General features: G+C 45.1%; 1 pseudogene; it reads right to left on the bottom strand.

The window, feature by feature from the left end:
- Nucleotides 1-2229: 2229 nt before the first annotated feature.
- Nucleotides 2230-14453, bottom strand: LOC130376244 (protein lin-28 homolog A-like; annotated as a pseudogene).
- Nucleotides 14454-16416: the final 1963 nt, after the last annotated feature.

Genomic DNA, 16416 nt, shown 5'->3' on the forward strand with positions numbered 1-16416 from the left:
ACACACACACACACACACACACACACACACACACACACACACACACACCTCCCAGCCACCCCACCCCCAGAGCACTGGCAGGTAGACTGCAGGCCAATGGGCTCTGCAAAGCGAGAACTGGACTACAGACACTGGCCTCCATCACACTCACCACCACAAGGAGGGCATGGCTTCAGCAGATCACGGCCGGCCTAATAACAGAACTCTATTGAATGCATCCCTAAAGACTGTTAAACAACGGCCACGCTTTAAAAACAATCCCCTTGGAGTTAATCTCGACCGCTAACGATGGCTACAACGGTAACATGGGGGGAGGTTAATGGTAATAGGTGTTGTAGAGATTAGAACTAATCCCTATTCAAAGCCTCATAAAACCATCTTCATCCGACTCCACAAGTCCACTTCATCGAGAAACACTCCCTCAACGGTGCGACGACGCTAGAATCACCGGCCCATCCCGACTCAATTCCCAAGCCAAAGCGGTCATAGAACCAGGTGGCCCCCCCCGCCCGCCGCCTGCCCGCCGCCGCCCGCCCGGCCTCACCTCCAGGTAGAGCGGGGAGCTGGAGCCATGGCTCATCCTCTGGGCCAGCCGGTCCCGCTGCAGCACGCACTCCTCCAGGTGGATGACGTTGGGGTGCTGGCTCTGGATGCTGCTCAGCGCCCAGAACTCGCGCAGGGCCAGCTCCACGTTCTCCGGCGAGTGGCAGCGGATCTTCTTGACGGCCACGCGGGCCCCCGTGCTCCTCACCGCCGCCTCGTACACCACGCCGTAGCTGCCGCGCCCCACCTCCTGAATCAGCTCGTATTTCGGCTGGCTGCTTACCATCCTCTTCCTCACTGTGGAGGGGGGAGGGGTGAGGGGTGGGGGGAGATAACATGGGTTACATTCGGAGAACAAGGATCAAAGCGGCCCAAGTCTATATGATATTAACCCCAAACCAAATAATGTATGTACTAAAAAAACTTTTTTTTAACTAAAATACATTTGGCATAGGGAGTTGCACGTTAAAGTTAATTGGTGGTCTATTGGACTGAATTTCCTTGACGATTTAGGCTTGCACGGCATACTCCCAGTATTATCAAGACACTTTAATACATAACGTATGTATTAATAAGAATTTTATTGAATACAAACGGCTACTATAGATTTTGATCACAATCTTATAGGAAGGAAATGTAATGAAAAGTAATGGCCACACTATTGTGATAGAAAGCAAGCTAAATTAAGCCTGATGGATGTAACAACTCACAGCGAACAGTGCCGTTTCGATGTGGGATCAACCATCAAATCAACACACGTGGCTAACTATTCATTGAACTTGGGCACACCCCCTACTCATCCAGCTGAGAAGTCCCTGAACAGTCGGCGGTCACCTTCCACTGACCTCGAGTTCCCTCGCTCATCAGTGCAATGATGACACCGAGCTCTGCCTTCACTGCATTTACTTCTTGAGAAGTTACTGCCATTGTTACATTGTAACATCATTGATTCAGGGACATTGCCCTGGTTTCAAAGGGCCCGTTCACTTTTAGAGGCTGCTGAGAAGAGTTTCAGAGGAGCCCTTAGTGTTAAACCGTTACGTCACCAGAAGTTTAAAACATCAACAGGAATGTCACAGTTTTATCTGCAAAACATTGGCTACAGTTGGACTCCTCCATATTTCCCAGGCATCAACATTTATGACTACAAAACTACAAAACAAACAATGCGTGTATAGTATTGTGTGACAGCATTGCTAGACACAACTGCCAGCAAGCCCTTCTCACTTTCACTTTCAAAATGATCCTCAATAGTTTGACCGCTGACTAGATGGTCATTTAATTAATCTTTGATTACCTTTGATAACTAAACGATTACATCGAGCTTGCCAAAACAAACGCGGAAGCAAAAACAAGTGTTAGCGTTGTGATAGCTCCCTGGCTCCTCCAACACAGAGCCACTCATAGCTGATTGGCTAACAGGCTAACAGCTCCTTGGCCTCGCTAACGTCAGCTCGCGTTAATTTCGAGGAGGAAGCTAGCTAATGAAGACATGCGCTAACAAAGAGTGCCAGTCGAAACAAGACCATCAACAGCGATAACCAGGTCAATCGACACGTTTCATAACTCAAACAAGCAGGTCTCCGGTGGATTGTATTAGTGTTCACAGGAGGCATGGCAGAGATCATATGCGGCAGACCATTTATTGTCCTCTGGACACGATGTGTGTACGTGTGTGTGTGCCATTCACACGTTCATATTCAGCCAGAGACCACACCTGCGCACCAAGTCGCGAATCCGCAAAACCACCGAGAAAAGACAACGCTTCTAGGAAGGAGAGACCTAAGGTCACATGTTAGAAGTTTTGTCCTCGACTCACCTTTCGGTCTTCGTTCAAGGATTCATTTGTTTGCTCAGTCTCACTTTCTCTGGCAGCCATTACCACCACCACCACATACTGTCCGCTCTCGCCGCAGCCACACAGTAGGCTGCATGCCCTGTGCCAGCGACAACTGCTGGTGAGAGCGGCTCCGGCACGCGCCACGAATGGGTTATTCCCCTGGCAAGAACGGTGAAATGCTGCCCCCTGTCTGTCATATTAAGCTTCAACAACACTTACTTACAAATAGTCGACACTTGAGTGTTGAAGACACTTAAAATTGTTTTGGGTAAGGTTGCGAGATCAGATTGAGCAAGGCTAAACATGTTTCTTCTCTTAAATAAGTCTTTTATTCCCATTGCATTGAATCACACATGATTTCATAGCTGAAACAATGCAGAGAACTAAACAAAGATTACATTTAGCTACAGAGCAATGGCATGCTGTTGGCTGCTACATCAGTTATATGCAGTGTCTTTACACACACTTATGGGAATATTGGAACTGAGAGGTTTTCACATCCATTCGGTTACCCTCCCACCACCTCCATCTCCCTTTCTCTCTCACACATACATGTACACATACACAGCACATGCATTTACGAGTACACATACAAAACATCTACTAACACGTGCATGAACACTCAGGCGTGTGCACGTACACACAAACAAAACAAAAGGGTCTGTGTCCTCTCTTCTAAATATAGATATGGTCTTTTGTACGCACCCCATACCCTGAAAACATCCCTAAGCATAGTTGTGAACTTTACCTATGGAATTCAACAAAAATATATATTATGAGTTCTACATTAAAATACAAGTATAAAGACAGAAAATACAATATTGTTTCATGTGAGGTAGAAAACATTGCATTGTGAAAAAGAAATATAAAATGTTAAATATAAATAGTAGAGATACACAACAGAAAGCAACAAAATTATACAACATAACAAAATGGTTTTGGACATCTGCTCATTTAAAAAGCATGCCAATCTAAACCATTATTCAGATACAAATGAGGTAGACCTTGTTATAGCTTTTCTGACAAGATAATTCCTGCCGTGCTCACACAATAAAATACACGTTATGCTAAATAGGCCACAGGGAGACATGCAGTAAAAAACAATGAGGGTGAACTCACAAAGAGATAGATCCTCCAATGTCATCAATGTTAATGCTTCTCTAGGTTGGATTTAAAATGTTCTAAACATCCCTTCGCCAGACTTACTTTGCCACTAGCTTGTGGTTGTGTGTGGGAGAACTCAAATATGTGACAGCAAACTATGCAGACGCACTTTCCCATTAAACTTTTGCTCTTCACTATAGTTGATACATTCTGCAAGCAGAAGTCTGGCGTCCCCAAGACTAAAAGGTCTTTAAAAAAAGCATTGTTCCCCGATCTCGATGGCCCCTATACTATTCATATACTACTGTATATATACTCACTGAAACTTATCCCTATGCTATCCTAATATTCTATTTTCTATGATTACCATGCTGTACTCATAACAGGATATTCATTACCCATGATAAATATGCTGATATTCTACAGTGGAAAATTAAATCAACACTATAAATATTGTGTTAATTTTAGTCAAGTTCACCTGGACGCGATGAAGACCAAAGTTGTCCAACAATCTATTAATTTAAAAACGTTAAATAATAAACATAAAACTAAGAGCAGGGACTGTCTGGTGTGGTAAAGAAAATGTCCTGAATTTCAGTCTATCAAACATGACAACACGAGCTTGGTTTATCGTGCGGTGCCACATTGTCTAACAGACAATAATGTGAAGATAGTGCATTACTCATTTGGCAATATAGACAACCACTGGCCTTCCAGCACGAGTAAGACGATGTCGCATAACTTAAAAAACGGCACGAGAGCTGAATAATGTAGATGATTCTCCCAGAATTCAAGATAAGAAATGTCAAACAAAACAAAAGGGAGTGGAAAGCAAAGCCTTTTGACGAACACTCTGAAGACGATTGCATTATGTTGCCCCTCAGCCCCAGAAGGGGCGGATGATGAAATCATGGTTGCAAAAAATTATTATAGATTGGGTGCATTACTTCTGTGAGCGTAGCAGATCGTTTTTTTGCATTCAAATAATACAGCTATGGTGATTGAGGTATTTGTTGGAATACATTTTGGATATGGCACCAATCCATGTAAGATTGCAGTACTTAATCCAAAATGTACAACGTTGGACTGACAGAGAGTTTGACATTGACCGGGTGATGGCAAACAAGGAGAATGATCTTCAAAATAAATAGCAAATATATAAAAAGATAAAAGATATCTACAATCATGAATAGAACCAGCTTCTCCAGCACAGTGCGAGATCAAAATATTAACACAAAAGTCGTTCATTCATTATGCATTATGAAAAAAAGACCCTTCCTGAGAGGTTGAATAGATCCCTGCGGTATTAACTGCGGGTTTCAAGTCAAGTAAGAAACAAACAGCTAACACGGTCTGGAGAACAAAGGCTGTTTTTTTCTGATCTTGCACTCAGGTTCCCACAATCACAGCAAGCGATGGAGAGGTCCATTGCGGTTTCAAATCACCGTAACTTTTCTTTGTGCAGACATGTTTTTTTTTTTGGTAAGATAGCTCTTTTTCAACATTTAAAAGTCAACACTGACCCCACGTGAGAGTCCGATGGCCATGGGCCTTTTGGCAACAGTGGTGGCAACATTCACAGTTTCACATTCACTTGGCCGCAGAGTCCAAGAGGATCACATCATTTTAAAAAAATAATCAAAGAATTACCTTCAGGGACACAGACAATGTTCGGTCTACATTCATGGATTTGATTGTATTTTAAAATTTGTTTCTGTTTTTTTTAGTTGAGCTAGTTGTTAAAGAATGATCATTCATTAGTTTTAGCTCGCTGTTACATGTTTCTCTTCCACTAGCTGTGGGGTTGTACTACTGTCTGCCATAGTAGTACACAATCATATGTTCAATCATATGTTCATGCATTATGCATGAATCTCAAAATCAACTTGCTCAGTGACTCAAACTCTAGATCCCTGATAAGAGTGCCTGAGCTTTGTTCTTCCACTAAAGTGTCGAGCCATAGTCATAGGAACATCCCATGTTAAGGATTGTTTCGTTACATAGCAAAGACACTTATCTAAGGCAGATGAACAGCTGATATCTAAACTACAAATACCATCATTTTGCGTTGTTTTGTTTTTAAGCTTTTTTTTTTCTTTTCCTTTTTATGATCGATATGTCTTTTGGCAATTAAAAGGCTCAGCTACTGAGCAACAAACTATTTATTACACTGCTCAATAAATACAACCTGAGGTAGTCACTCCACAGGCAGCATTCCTGTGTGTTCCTGTGTGTGTGGTGTGGTGTGAGTGTGTGTGCGTGCGCGTGCATACGTGTGTGCGTGTTTTAAATCTTGTCTTCCCCCTGACCAGTCCCCTGACCAGTCCCCTGACCAGTCCCCAGACCAGTCCCCTGACCAGTCCCCTGACCAGTTCCCCTGACCAGTCCCCCTGCCGGGCCCTCAGGTCGTAGCCCTCCGTGTCGGGCTCCTGTCCCGGTGGTTCCTCCTGGGCAGGTGCTCCACTCTGAGGGGCCCCCGCCCCCTGAGGGCCGGCCAGAGCCGGCTGGGCTCTGAGCGGACAGCTGGCCACCATGTGAGCGAAGCTCTGACAGAAATGGCACTTTTTGGGCTGCGGCGGCAGCTGGCATTCTTTGGCGTGTGGTCCGGCTCTCCACAGTTGTAGCATCTAGATCAATGAACAGAAGAACACCAGGACCACGCGAGTGAGTGAGTGACTGAGTGATCGGTATAGATTGGTAATAGATCAAGAGGTAAAACACACAAAAACACACAATATTATGAAATATAATATTTGCTGTGGCTTTCTACAACCAATATTTTTTTTATAAACCAGTGTAGTCTCTTACTCCCAGCAGAGGGCAACAAACTCATTGCAAAGGGGGAATGATAAACATGTTTTTGCATGGAGACAAAGAGATGCAAACTGTAGGGATTTGGATACTTGGCTTATGAATGCTGCTTTTAACATTAAAACTGTATTATCAATACCCAATCAAGTCACACCCTATGCCATCTTATGTATGTCTGTGTTCAATGTGAATTGTCTGTCTATCATTGACAACAGATCAAATAATTAAATAGAGGCCTATCCTATAATTTCTAAACTATGGTGTTTATCTTTAAAACTGTCAAAGTGCTGGACCAAAGGGCGATGCCTGATCCGGCCCTGGATCCTATGACTATAGAAATAGAAATGCACGATCATGCTAGGATACAAGCGTTGTCTAATTCTCGCCCCACATCCAGCCACTCTCAACCTCATTTTCCTGTTTGGAACAATTTGCTAACATAACTTTTATGAATGTGGACACCAGCTTGCTTACCGCCAACGCTGCTTTAACCATAAAATCAATACTTTATTCCCGTGATTGACTGAGCTCTACCTCAGCAGCTGCTCGCGCTTATTGATCCCGTGCTTCTGATCGATAGCATGATAAGAATAGTGCGTGTGCAAACTCTGCTGGCTAAATTCAATAAGAGCCGATTAAGGTGACAAACATGCCCAACTGGTACGGCGTTCTTTGTCGACACTTTCAGGAGAATATCATGGGTTGATACGATGAGGATAGGATAACGTGATGTTGCAGGTTTGTATAGCAACCTATGCAGAGATTTGATAGATTTGTGCGATGATACTACCTATCTAACTATCTTATTGTCATGTTCGCTCCATTGTGCGCTTGGTGATTCAGCTAGCACAGTAACAGGAAGGAAGTGGGACTGCGTAGTTTATTGTGTCCGCTCCTCGAACATTTATGATGCTAAAGGTTTTATGATGTTATAGGTTTTTAGTTGTACACATTCCAGTATTAAAAACACACCTGAAGCTGTATTGACTTAAAGTCTTTGCATGCAGCTCAGTTCTGTTCATAAACGCAAATGTTTGTAATATAATTTAAGGCTTTCTGTCACCTCAACATACCTCATGTGAGTAATGAAAGCATTCCATTCTGTGCAATGAGCACCATATATTCACACAGGGTCTATAATAGGGGACCCCTCCCCCAGCAGCACATGGGCTTTGTAAATACATGGTAACCTAACACTCTTCAGCAGAGGGTCTGCCTCGGTGACCTCAGAAAACCTGCCTGGCCATATATGGGTTTCACCTCCACAAAAGTCTGGATCATGTCAGGTGGTCCACGACTTCCTTCCTTCCCTCTCATTTTTCATTTGTTTTACCACATGCCTCACAACCCCATACCCCCCCCAATTCACCCCCATAACCATCAGCACCACAACCCCCACCACGACCACCACCAACACCAGCACCGTCACTACCGTCTACACAACATACCCCCAACACCAACACTACCACCGCCAACAGCACCCCCACCACGACCAACCACACCACCACCACCAGCACCTCCACAACCAACACCGACACCACCGGCACCTCCGCAACCAACACCAACACCACCTCCACAGTCAACCCCCAGCCCACAACTTACACCACCAGCACCTCCACAGCCAACCCCCACCACCCCCACCCTCTCCCCTTCCCCCGGGGAGGGACGGGGTATCGACCAAGGTTTAGCTGGCCGGGAGGCGTGTAAGAGGGAGCTCTTTGGTTCAATACCTTGCCGACCTTTGAACCCTGACCCCTGGGTCTCTCGCTGCTGACCCTCGCCCTCGCCAGCCCTCCCCTCCCATCGCGTCAACTCCTACCTCCACCCCCTGCTCCCAAACCCCACCAACCATCTCCTTTCCACGCCACATCCCATTGTTGCCAAGGCACTGGTCACCTCTGACCCCTCTCAGCTCACCTACATCTGTTATCAATTAAAGGGGAGGGATCCTTTCCTCCCTGGAAGAAGAACATTTCTCTTCGGCAAACATTTCCTTTAAACATTGTCTATGTATGGAAGGGCAAAATCAAGCAGTTATCTATGATTGGAAGCTGTTTATTAGGACATATTATAGTCAATTTCTGTAGAACAGAGATATTGTCGATCAACTGCCTGAATTGATTTTTAAAGAAAATAAATCTTAAAATAAACTTCAGTGACATCTGCAACGGAGCTATTTTTTTCAAGGATTAATTGTGATTAGATATGTTACCATTATCGCTTTATTTTGTCTGGTGGGTTTGAATGGTTGTAACATTAAGCTTTTCATTATCTACATTGCTAGTTTATCCTGAAGTGAGAGCTGCAGCCACAAAAAAGACTTGCTTTTTTATCCAATAAACAGAAAACAAAAAGTTTTCTATCAAAACGTCATTGTTCAATCTACCGTATCCTGTCTCCATCCTACATTCTGCTAAATGATAATCTTAAACCTGGTTAAACATGACCCTTGATCTTCTACTTGATCTTCTTCCAATTTACTTCAATACAAAGCAAAGTAATGTTGTGGGAGCTCAAGAAAGATTCAAAATAAGATAATCTCAGGTGTGTTGGAGAATCATTTGCCATGCGCAGCTTAGTGTCAAAGCAACAGAAGATACTTAGGTTTTCCTGAGCTGTGCGGCTGTGTGGGGATTTGAGATAGTAGAGTGCATGTATTTTGAACTCTCAAAATGTTAGAAAAACATGTGTAACACATCTTACTACTACAAACATAATGGTGCAGATGTTACTTCAGGGCCTTGCATGATCAGGCACCTGCCCTACATTAAAGAGTGCCTACACCCACATAATACCAGTAGAATTGGATTCCTCTAATCAGGGTTTGCTTGTTGTTCCCTGCTCCGGGCATAAGACAAAGGAAACCCTGCTTTAGAGGTTGAAGTTGCTAAACTGTGGAACTTCGTCCCCTTGGAATTTAGCTCTGTATACACTGTGGACACTTTCAAAAGGCAAGCTATGCACCCCTCTGTTTAGACTTCCTTTATTTTGCTTATCATTTCTCTCAGTTTCTTATCTTTCGCTCTGTTTTGCATAAACATGTTGGGAAGCACTTTGAATTGCTCTTTGAGTTTTGTGTAGACCGGGCTCTGCATGATTGAACTGGATGTGAATGCAAAGCAGTGGGTGGATAGAGGTGCATCAGACTGACCGCTCTCCTCTGGATCGTCGTTTCTGGCCCCCTTGGTCTCCGGTCGCTGCCCAGGCAGGGGCCCCCGTTTGGGCCACTGACCTGGAGAGACTCCATGCCTTTGGAGGACTTCTTGAAGCTGAACTCCACGGCCTCTCCCTCCTTCAGACTGCGAAGCCCTCCATGTGTAGTTTGCTCTGTGGGTATTGAAAATGGTTTTTTTTTTTCAAGCCATTAGCGAGGGTGAGTGTGTGTGTGTGTGGTGTGTGGTGTGTGTGTGGTGTGTGTGTGTGTGTGTGTGTGTGTGTGTGTGTGTGTGTGTGTGTGTGTGTGTTGTGTGTGTGTGTGTTGTACCTCTTTTGTAGTTTGGCTTCCAGCACAATTCAACAATTTCCATAGCTATCTTTTGTTGTAAGTGCAATATCTAGAGTCATAGGACTTGTACAAATGTTGTATGAAATGATGAAAGCACTGTTGTGTTCACGTTCTTGCACACCTTAAGAAGCTTAGAAAGAAGCTGCTGTTTGTTACACTTCTGTGCACAAAAGCTTCATATCTGTCAGAAGTGACAAAAGCCACAAAAGACATACTGCTTGAATGGAGAGTGACGCATTCTGAAGAATTTCCAAAGGTGGGGTTGCCACGCTGAAACATCTAGGCACACACTCTCTCCTCTCTCCCAGGAATACATGCGGCTCTTGTAAAGTCCACTCCCATTGAACAGCCCTGCTAAAACATCAATGCTTCCTTTACACCCTTTCCCCTTTTGGGGCCAATGTGTGTGTATGTGTGGGGCCAACGTGTTGTGTGTGTGTGTGTGTGTGTGTGTGGGTGTGTGTGTGTGTGTTGTGTTGTGTGTGTGTGTGTGTGTGTGTGTGTGTGTGTGTGTGTGTGTGTGTGTGTGTGTGTGTGTGTGTGTGTGTGTGTTTGGTGTGCGTGCGTGTAACTATCCCCTCCCCCCCAGCAGCATTCCAAACCTCCCCCCCTACCCTTGCCATCGCCTTCCCCTTCTCCCTCCCTTTTTCTCTCAGCAGCAAAGCGATGGACTCTCCTCCTAAACGAGTCCATCTGGTCAAGCGACTTGCAACTGACCAGTGTACTGGGGCTGCTGGGTAATGCACAGGGAGGTGTGCATTCCTCGGGGAGTTGCCCCTGCGAAGCCAAACACCAGGTCACTACAACTCCTTATCCCTCTGAGGTTCACTTCGATCATATTCCCCACACTATTGTACACCCTGTTGTTGGCCAATCAGATTTGTCTCCAATTAGAGTTGCCGCATCAGTTCCTGTTCTCCGGTGCTATCGCTTGTTTATGGGTGTGCAGGGAGGCTCAATAAATCCTGCTTACTTCCACTTTGTGCCATTAAAAGCTCGACTATGCGTATAACATTGATTGCAAAAAAAAGTAAAAAGCTAAACAGCATCTCATAACTCTCTATCTCTCTCCACCTCTCTTTATTTGTCCGTCTCAGTATCAAACTGGTTTTCGATTTGACCGTTTCGTGTAATTGGGAAAACTATCTTTTGTTTAATACGGATGGGACCGACCTCCCTCTCCTACCCTGAGGTTAGAGGCTGGGGGGGCGCTGGATTCATGGCCATCTTTACACTTACTGTATTGATGCCAATGGTCACCCGTTTTATCCTACACATATCCAAAACGCAATTCCTGTTCTTCCTATGAGCTGTGTGTGTGTCCGCCAACAGTCCCAGGAGCAACAACAGCATTGTGGGTGGAGATGTAGTCGATTGAGAGAATCCATATCCAATCTCTGGACGGAACTAAACAAGACACCTTCGTTGTTTCATCCCGGGCCCCCCTATCCCCGAAAAAACACGACTCCATCGTAATTCCAGCCCCCTCTCTCACTCTCCGCAATAAGCTGACTCAAAGCACCTTGTTTTAGGCGTGAGATGAGGACAGCTAGGATGAGGGTTTATCACTTGATAGGCCTTCATCACAGAGGTGGTCCGCGGGCCGTGGTTGGCAAACAGGAGTTGCTCATAAGTTAATGACGGGTCTGGAGGCCAGCCAGTGCCGGTAATCAACCTCCTGAGATACACCTGGGAATCCCCCTACTATTACGCCTCTGTGGTTAAAGCCGTGTATTACCTCTGTAGAGCAATGTGAGTGCAGGAGAGGGATATCGACACAAACACTCAAAGACACACGAGCCTAACTTTGTAAGTCACAGGGAGGTAAAAATAAAAAAGAGGATGTTTCAGTGACAGAGCCTTTTCAAAGTGCAGAGAAAACCCGAACCCTCGCGTCTTCCCCCACAGCGATCCAGAGGGCCTTGTGTTGGGTGGGCCTGCGCCACCAAGCCAGGTTGGGTTTAATGGCTTTATACAGGAAGCAGCAGTGGTGGGAGACGGAGAGGAATGAGCCTCTTATCTCCCTGCTTTGCATAAACCCCCCCCCCCCCCGCTCCCTTTAATGGGACACTCCTGAGAACCAACCCAGTTCCAAAGTTCTTCCATCTCGGAAGAAGGCTCAAGCAATATCCCCCCCCCCCCCCTCTCTCTATCTCTAAGGCATGTGGGGGAACTGTGGTTGAGTGGTGGAGGTCAGCACCCATCACACAAAGCACCAGCCCCTGGCTACTGGAAAAAGGTGTGTTAATCCTCAGGTAATTGTTGATGACGTGACAACTAGGCGGCGAGCGCCATTGAAGTGCTCACATTCCGCCCTCCCAAACGTTTGTTTCTTCAGCTTGCTTAACAGGGGCGCCGCATATAAGGGCGGGGATCTCTACTTCCTGTTGTGTTATAGTTAGACGTTGAATTTGGAAGGTATCTGGTTTTTTATATAGAGAAAGAGAGATTGAGAGAGAGAGAGAGAGAGAGAGAGAGAGAGAGAGAGAGAGAGAGAAGAGAGAGAAGAGGGAGAAAGAGAGAGAGAGAAATTGGAGAGAGAGAGAGAGAGAGAGAGAGAGAGGAGAGAGAGAGAGAGAGAGAGAGAGAGAGAGAGAGAGAGAGAGAGAGAGAGAGGCACAAAGGAGCTCTTCCATTGTCCTTATATGGCTTTCCCCTGGGCCACTCCTTTGCGCCAGGGGGTCACGGCTATTTCACAAACCCTTTATGGTCCAAGGTGAAAGGTAGAGATAAATCATTAGGTATAGCTTGACCTAAACACATCCTTTCCATGCCTCATGGTGACATTAAATATGAATTATTAGCTTTGCTGGTAAGGTTCCACAGTGTGATTTGATTTCACTGGAGTAAAACGGCTTCCTCAATTCGATTAGTTGGATAGAACAGATCAGAAAAGAGAGATTTGTTGTCATTTCAGAGGTAAATCCAAATTGTTAATGAAATTATTTTAAAATATACCATAGATTGTAAACAGATATCTCAGAACCTAAGACTGAGGCCTTTTACGTCGAGGCCTACCTGGTGAACAAAAACATCAACAGGCTCGTCCAGGGGCGTCCCATCTCTGGTCGTCATTGACAGGAACCCGAATCCCATGCGCACATTGAACCACTTGCACGCACCGCTGCCGTGCGAGACCTGCAGCGCGCCCTCCTCGGACCCCGACGCGTCCTCCTCTTCTGTCTGTGCTCGGCCTCCTGTACGAAAAAATAAACAACAACGGTTTAATCAAACAAACTTCCCGCGGTAACGGACGCGATTCGCATTGACGTGTGCATGAGAGGAGTGGGCGTGTCAGAGGCCTAGCAGACCGTATCGCGCCACTTTGCCTGGGTGTGTGCTGAATCCAACGTGTTTTGGTGTTTTATTTTTTTATTTAATAGAATATGTTGTTGGCTTACTTTTCAATTAAATATATACATTATTAACAAAGCCTAGATGTGTAACAAACGAAAAACAATCAAACGCCAAATTCGATTCTGATGCAGGATCGATTTTTTTTTCAATATATGCGAAATTATATGAATAGTTTAGGGATAGGCCTACTTTAGGTGTAATATTAAAGGCCCAGATGCTGCTGTGGAATAGATCATTATGCTTTTGGTAATAGCCCTTTGACCTGTTCTTTATGTTGATTTTGTTGTTATTATTATTAATTGTATTAATCAATTAGACTTTAATCAGGCTAAGATGAGTACAAGCCTTCTAATCGTTTGGTATATAAATGAGTCAAACGACAATACAAAAACAACACAATTATACAAAGGCCTTAATCAATGATAATACTTAGTTATATGGTCGAACACGATTCTATTTGTAAGGCCGATTTTAAAAATGTAGCTTTATGTCGCAGTATATTATTTCACTTTAAAACGGAACTGACAAACAGACCAAACATTAAAGTGCACCCTTGATCAACAATAATAAAGTCAAGGCGAAGCAGTAACCCAAAATGGACTATATATCATCACATTGAGTTGCATCACTCTCTCCATGTGTTTTACTACTAGGTTTTGGTTTCCAGGTCCTTTTCCACGGGGGTTTTCTGGGCTCCCTGTGAAGAGAGGCCTGGAAGCAAAACCCATTCCTCACATTCCACTCGGCTGTTTTCGCCAAGTAAGAGCAGATAACTCGGCCAGTGGTGTCCTCTTCTACCCCCCTGACCAACACACCAACTCTCTCTCTCTCTCACACACACACACACACACACACACACACACACACACACACACACACACACACACACACACACACACACACACACACACACACACACACACACACACACACACACACACACACACACACACACACACACACACACAACCCTTGGAGCAACCCGGGCTATGGACACACACAGCAGGTCGCCGCACCATACCCATTCACAAAGGAAGACTTTTTCCTGACAATAAAGTCGAGGTATAGAGACATCGAACTGAAAAAGACGCTCAACAATTGAAAGAGAATGCAAGAAAACTCAAAAGCCTCGGGATTTGTCACACGCTTTGTCCTTTGAACCTCCACTGCAAATAACCTTTATATTTCCTTCATCAAATGCTGGGACCTACCTTCTTCCATGGTGTGAGACTTCCAGACTCCAGCTGAATCAAGAGCATTCAGCAAAGCGTAAAGTCGACATCCATGCTCCTTTTTCTGGATCTTCTTAGTGACAGAAAGCTGGTAAAGCTTTCCCCCTCCTCTCGTTTCTGCGTTCACCAAATCGCACTCGCCTCGATCCTGCTTCCCTTTCACAGCGGCTCCCCTCCTCCCTCCCCCGCCCCCAACCCCACACACCCCATCCCCACCCCCTCCTACTTTGCGCACCTTTCGGTCAAGTCCACGTGATTTTCAATAGCAATCTTCAAGCAAATAAATCACACCCACACGTCAAAGGATAGGACTCACGTCCACGTATTGGCCAATCAGGGCTGACGACCTCCGCCCTCCCAGGGGACGTGTGTGGCCAAAAAAATGTCCCTTGTTCTCTGGGATTGAGATTGGTTTAAATCCTGAAGGCGTTTAAAGAAGAAAACTGCTTTAGGATTTAGGATAAACCTTTATGTATTGTTTGTATTAAATACAGAACAAAAGACTCATCGACTCAAGTGCTCATCGTCGGCAGGCCTATCAGTTATACGTTTTAATCCCTCCCACGGTCCGCAAATCACCGTTTGACGAACGATTGCGTTACTGATTTCGTTTTTGGAATAAATTATTCACAAATAATTTACATATTTAAAGACCTACAATTTTTACAACCCTTTCCCAATTTCTTTTTTTAAATATATTATAAAAAGTGTGAAATAAAAAAGGAGATTCAATAAGGTTGAACTTTGTTATAACACTACAAAAAGTAGCTTTTCATGACCAATAATTTCAGAACTTGCTAGGAGGGAATAATTGGCACAAGATGATTATAAAACTGCTGAACTTATTTTCAATAACATACCATTTTCTATCACGTTCAAATCTATTTGGGTCTCATCTCATTTGAGTTTCAGACCACCATTGTCATTATTCATCATTAAGCCTTAATGTGTGTGTGTGTGTGTGTGTGTGTGTGTGTGTGTGTGTGTGTGTGTGTGTGTGTGTGTGTGTGTGTGTGTGTGTGTGTGTGTGTGTGTGTGTGTGTGTGTGTGTGTGTGTGTGTGTGTGTGTGTGTGTGTGTGTGTGTGTGTATGTGTGTGTGTGTGTGCGTGCGTGCGTGCGCGTGGGTGAGTGTGTGTGTATGTGTGTGTGTGTGTGTGTGTGTGTGTGTGTGTGTGTGTGTGTGTGTTTGTATCTGTGTGTCATTGTGTCTGTGCGTGCCTGCCTGCGTGCGTGCGTGTGGCGTGCGTCCATCCATGAGTGTGTGCGTGTATGTGTGTGGGAGGTTCCTAATTATAACAAAGTTACTGGTTCCATTCATGTGTCTTTCTTCCAACGGTCCTCTCTTGCAGGGGGTGGGGTGGGGGGGTAACCATGGCAATGGACGGCTCAATGCCTGTCAAAGAACCAAATGGACGGCATTTAAAAGTGACCCGAGTCGAACAGAGGGGCCCGGGGACAATGCCGTGGCACGTGTTCCCTCATTCACTCTCCCCCAACTGCCACACACATCGAGGAAATGACCGAACATTTTTTCATGTAAATAAAGGCCTGGACCTTTCATCGAAACCCCCTTTCTCAACTTCCACTCTACATATGATGTGGCCTTTTGTGTACAGCCTCCCCCCCCCCCCCCCCCCCGCACATTACGCACATGCGCGCATGTGCGTAAATGTAGCATTGCCTTTTTCAAAAAGGCAGACCTGAGTTATATCCATTATTAGCTTATGTTATTTTTATTTGCCTGTAGGATAAAGGCCTTTGTGGGAGTTCCAACTGCTGAAACATTGTTTGGGAGTAATTGTTGGGGTCCTAGTTCCCGCTGAAGGGGAAACAAACGTTGGCCCGTGAAAGCTCACCTTTCACCCCTTCTCCGGGGGGAGATCAGTCAATAGGCCCAGATCGATAACAAATCCATAGGCGCTGCCACGTCGTGACAGATATCTCTTCCACAAGCAGCTCTGAGGGAGAGAAGCCCGGGGCGGTTGGGGAAGGGGGAGCGGAGTCACGGACGGTGACGGGTTTT

This window comes from Gadus chalcogrammus, chromosome 22 (assembly GCF_026213295.1).
Source record: "Gadus chalcogrammus isolate NIFS_2021 chromosome 22, NIFS_Gcha_1.0, whole genome shotgun sequence".
Classification (NCBI taxonomy): Eukaryota; Metazoa; Chordata; class Actinopteri; order Gadiformes; family Gadidae; genus Gadus; species Gadus chalcogrammus.